At 39.6% G+C, this 5,670-nt stretch overlaps 1 pseudogene; it reads left to right on the top strand.

The window, feature by feature from the left end:
- The first annotated feature begins 295 nt into the window (after nt 1-295).
- On the top strand, nt 296-2,286 carry LOC108315572 (annotated as a pseudogene).
- Nucleotides 2,287-5,670: the final 3,384 nt, after the last annotated feature.

The raw sequence follows: 5,670 nt of genomic DNA, 5'->3' as shown, positions 1-5,670 counted from the left end.
TAAGAAATAGAAACCAAACCGAGGGGTCGGGTGGTGAGGACATGATGCGTCACTGGCTTGTGCGGGTTGGGCTCAGACCTGCGCTGTCTCAAGTGTAACAAGCGGGCCGGGGTGGGCAGGGTAGGCCTGTCAGTCCTGTGGGTGCCTGAGTCTCCCAGCACCCCCTGCAGCCAGCTCCGCAGTGGTCCGCTCCAGTTGCCACGTGACAATTCAGGTTCCAGACCGAATGCTGCCCCTCACTGTGGCCCCAACAGGCCCGGGTTGCTGAGGCAACCTCCAGAGCAGCCTTGGCACTATGGAGCAGCCCTGAGCTACCCCTGAGCGGTACTTACAGCTGGTCCTGAAGGTGCTACTGCCGGATGGTATAATACAGGATTCTAATCCTTATGGTTTTCCATGGGAATTGGTGATATGGGCAGCTATTATTGGATTTTTTGCTTTTCCTTTTTTTTTTTTTTTTTTTTTTAGATCAGTTAGGAGTTGGCTTTATGTGGAAAGAGAGAAAAAGCTTGCCGTGGTGCTTTCTGGACTAATTGAAGAAAAATGTAAACTACCTGAAAAATTTAGCCTTGTTCAAAAAGAGTATGAAGGCTATGAAGTAGCGTCATCTTTAATGGATGCCAGCTTTGAGGAGGCAACAGAAACGCAAAGTTTGGAGGCAGCCTGTGACTAGCTAAACAGCTCCAATTCTGAACTGAAGGATGAAATACGCTGTCTAGTAAAAGAGTTAAGAGAAATCTAAACATTCTGAACAAGATGAATTGATGGTGGATATTTCAAAAAGATTGCAGTCTCCACAAGATGAGTCAAAATCCCTCCAGTCACAAGTAGCTGAAGCCAAAATTGCCTTCAAGATATTTCAAATGAATGAAGAACAACTGAAGATAGCAATAAAAGATGCTTTGAATGAACATTCTCAACTTCAGGAGAACCAGAAACAGCTTTTTCAAGAAGCTGAAGTATGGAAAGAACAAGTGAGTGAACTTAACAAACAGAAAATAACATTTGAAGACTCCAGAGTACACACAGAACAAGTTCTAAATGATAAAATCACATCAAGACTTTGACTGATGCTTGCTAAAGAGGAAAGATTGGGCTGCTATGCTTGGAGAAGATGTAACGGATGAGAACTTGGAATTAGAAGTGGACAGTGAATTGGAAAATGGTGCTTAATTAGATAATCCTCCAAAAGGAGCTTTGAAGTTAAGTTAAATGCTTCTTTAAAAACCTTAGAAGGAGAAAGAAAACAAATTTATATTCAGTTATCTGAAGTTGATTAAACAAAGGAAGGGTTTACAGAGCATATTAAAAATGTTCACACTGAACAAGCATCTTTGCAGTCAGAAAACACGCATTTTGAAAGTGAGAATCAGAAACTTAAGAGTGATGACTGAATTATATCAAGAAAATGAAATGAAACTCCACAAGAAATTAATAGTAGAGGAAAATTACCAGTTAGAGAAAGAAGAGAAACTTTCTAAAGTGGATGAAAAGATCAACCACAGCACTGAAGAGTTGGAGGCCTATAGAAAGCAAGCCAAAGATCTTGAAGAATTGGAGAGAACTATTCATTATTATCAAGGGAGGATTATTTCCTATGAGAAAAAAGCAAATGATAATTGGTTGGCAGCTCAGACTGCTGAAAGAAACCTCAATGATTTAAGAACAGAAAATGCTTACAACAGACAAAAATTAACTGAAACAGTGTTTAAATTTGAACTTTTAGAAAAAGACTCTTATGTACTTTATGTTCCAAATACAACATTTGAAAGAGAACATTCCCCACATGGTCTCTCACCATTGAGTCGGCCTTCATTTGAAACAAGAGCTTTTCTCTCTCTTCCAACTTTGTTCAAGGCTCCACTCAGACTCTCATCTTTGCTTCCCGGGGGAGGAGGAAGAGGCTCAAAAAGCCCAGGGAATCCTCTGAAACTTCAGATTACCAATGAAAGAGAGACTCAAGCTGTGACCAATTAACCAGTCCTCATAGGGCTCCTGACACTGTGTCCCTGTCACCCCCATGGGAACAGGACCATAGGATGATGTTTCCTCCACCAGGACAATCATATCCTGATTCAGCTCTTCTTCCACAAAGGCAAGACAGATTTTATTCTAATTCTGGTAGACTGTCTGGACCAGCAGAAGCCAGAAGTTTTAATATGCCTTCTTTGGATATTACCTTCCCCCAAGGCCTGGATTTTTCACCCCAACCCCACATTCTGAAGGTAGAAGGGTTGATTCGGCCTGCTACTGAACATCCAGAACCACAGCAAGAAACCTGACAATGTTTTTTCTCTCTTCTAAATTAATTTTGACTGATCTCATTTTCAGTCTAAGTAACTACTGTTATTTAAGTATTAAACTTTTGCTCAAATTGAAGCATTAAGCTTCCATTCTCAGGATAGTATTTTATAAACAAAGATGATTTAAATATGAATCTTATGAGTAAATTCTACCCATTTTATTTTATTGATACTATAACTATTTCAATTCGATTAATGAGTCCACTATTACATAAACAATAGTACGAATTTTATATATGTAATCTTGCAGGTGGAGAGGCTTTAATTCTAAAGCCTGTGTGTTTAGGACTGTATTTACTATGGTTGTAGACAAATGTGAAAGTAACTTTATGCTTAATTAAATAGATTTTTGCTGTTTTTTTTTAGTATGCCAGTTTTTTGTTTTTTGTTTTATTGCCCTTTAAGTTCTGGGATACATGTGCAGATCTTGCAAGATTGCTGCATAGGTACACATATGCCATGGTAGTTTGCTGTCTCCATACCCCCCATCACCTACATCAGGCATTTCTCCCAGTGTTATTCCTCCCCAACCTCTACACCCCCTACCGTTCCTCCCCTAGCTCCCCACCCCCCAACAGACCCCAGTGTGTGATGTTACCCTCCCTGTGCCCATGTGTTCTAATTGTTCAACACCCACTTATGAGTGAGAACATGCAGTGTTTGGTTTTCTGTTCTTGTGTCAGTTTGCTGAGAATGATGGTTTCCAGATTCATCCATGTCCCTACAAAGGATATGAACTCATCCTTTGTATGGCTGTATAGTGTTCCATGGTGTATATGTGCCATATTTTCTTTGTCCAGTCTATCACTGAAGGGCATTTGGGTTGGTTCTAGTCTTTGCTATTGTAAACAGTGCCACAATGAACATACATGTGTATGTGTCTTTATAATAGAATGATTTATACTCCTTTGGGTATATACCCAGTAATGGGATTGCTGGGTCAACTGGAATTTCTGTTTCTAGATTCTTGAGGAATTGCCACACTGTCTTCCACAATGGTTAAACTAATTTACACTCTCACCAATAGTGTCAAAGTGTTCCTATTTCTCCAGTTTCTCCACATTCTCTCCAACATCTGTTGTCTCCAGATTTTTTCATGATTGCCATTCTAACTGGTGTGAGATGGTATCTCAATATGGTTTTGATTTGCATTTCTCTGATGACCAGTGATGATGAGCATTTTTTTCATATGTTTGTTGGCTGCATACATGTCTTCTTTTGAAAAGTGTCTGTTCATATCCTTATCCCACTTTTGAATGGGTTTATTTGTTTGTTTCTTGCAATTTTGTTTTAGCTCTTTGTAGATTCTGGATATTAGCCCTTTGTCAGATAGGTAGCTTGCAAATTTGTTTTCCTATACTGTTGGCCTCTGGTTCACTCTAATGATTGTCTCTTTTGCTGTGCAGAAACTCTTTAGTTTAATTAGATCCCATTTGTCTATTTTGGCTTTTGTTGCCATTGCTTTTGGTGTTTTAGTCATGAAGTCCTTGCCTATGCCTATGTCCTGAATAGTTTTGCCTGGGTTTTCTTTCAGGATTTTTATCGTGTTAGGTCTTATGTTTAAATCTTTAATCCATCTGGAGTTAATTTTTGTATAAGGTGTAAGGAAGTGGTTCAGTTTCAGCTTTCTGCCTATGGCTAGCCAGTTTTCCCAGCACCTTTTATTAAACAGGAAGTCCTTTCCCCATTGCTTGTTTTTGCTGGTTTGTCAAAGATCAGATGGTTGTAGATGTGTGGCATTACTTCCAAGGTCTCTGTTCTGTTCCATTGGTCTATATCTCTGTTTTGGTACTAGTAGCATGCTATTTTGATTACTGTAGCCTTGTAGTATAGTTTGAAGTCAGGTAGCGTGATGCTGCCAGCTTTGTTGTTTTTGCTTAGGATTGTCTTGGTTATGCAGGCTCTCTTTTGGTTTCATATGAAGTTTAAAGTGTTTTTTTCCAGTTCTGTGAAGAAGGTCAATGGTGGCTATATGTGGATAGCATTGAATCTATAAATTACTTTGGGCAGTGCGGCCATTTTCATGATATTGATCTTCCTAACCATAAGCATGGAATGTTTTTCTATCTCTTTGTGTCCTCTCTTATTTCCTTGAGCAGTGGTTTGTAGTCCTCCTTGAAGAGGTCCTCACATCCTTTGTTAGTTGTATTCCTAGGTATTTTATTCTCTTTGTAGCAATTGTGAATGGGAGTTCGCTCATAATTTGGCTCTCTGTCTGTTATTGGTGTATAGGAATGCTTGTGATTTCTGCGCATTGATTTTGTATCCTGAGACTTTGCTGAAGTTGCTTATCAGCTTAAGGAGATTTTGGGCTGAGATGATGGGGTCTTCTAAATATATAATTATGTCATCTGCTAATAGAGACAATTTGACTTCCTCTTTTTCTAATTGAATACACTTCAGTTCTTTTTCTTTTAAAAATGAGAAATAAGAGTAATTTTTTTCTTTGGAAACAAAAAGAACATCAGATGGATGGTGTCTAAATAGGATGAGAAGTCTTCTACAACAGGGTGAGCACGGTGCTGAGTATCAGTTCAAGTCGGGTGAGAAGGAGTCTGGCTGTATAGGAGAGCTGCTTGGTGCAGAGGGTTGAAGACAGGAAAAGGAGGGCATCCATGAAAGCTGGCACGAGGTACTAGAGCCTGATCAGAGTTAAAAGGGTACCCATACAGTGTGGGGTGGAGGTCGGCCCCACATGAGCCCTAGCAGGGTGAGAAGGGGGTTCACTAGAAGGAGTGCTGTGGTCTGAATATTTGTGTCTCCCTCAAAATTCATATGTTGAACCTAACCCCCAAGGTGATGCATTGAAAGGTGGGGTCTTTGGGAGGTAATCAGGCCATGAGCACAGAGCATTCATGATTGAGATTAGTGCCTTTATAAAAGAGGCACTAGAAAGCTACCTGTTTTCTTATACCATGTGGGGACACAACTAAAAAGCACCATTTATTAATGAGAAGGCTGGGTCCTGACTAGGCATTGGATTTTTCAGTCTCTAGTACCATGAGAAACAAATTTTTGTTGTTTATGAGCTACCCATTCTATCCATTTTGTTATAGCAGCCAAAGCGGATCAAGACAGGGGTCTTGCACCCAAGTAGAGTGAAAAGTAATACATGCTAAAAAAGATGGTGTCATTGATAGAAGATTGGTTACACATGTGGAGATTGATCAAGCAAGTAAATGTATTAAGGATATTGAGAGCTAGTTTCTCATTATTAGAAAAGAGAATTATAATTATGGAAAGGAATAAAACTAGCAGAAACCCTGTGATACTGGACTGAAATTGGAAACATCATGGTTTTCCATATATAGTGATAGATGTAGAAATACGTGTGTGTGTGCGCGCGAGCGTGTGTGTGTGTGTGTGT

The sequence above is a fragment of the Cebus imitator genome, unplaced genomic scaffold (assembly GCF_001604975.1).
Source record: "Cebus imitator isolate Cc_AM_T3 unplaced genomic scaffold, Cebus_imitator-1.0 Scaffold174, whole genome shotgun sequence".
Taxonomy (NCBI): domain Eukaryota; kingdom Metazoa; phylum Chordata; class Mammalia; order Primates; family Cebidae; genus Cebus; species Cebus imitator.
Note: the sequence above shows the minus strand (reverse complement) of the source record. Positions and strands in the feature narration are given on the sequence as shown.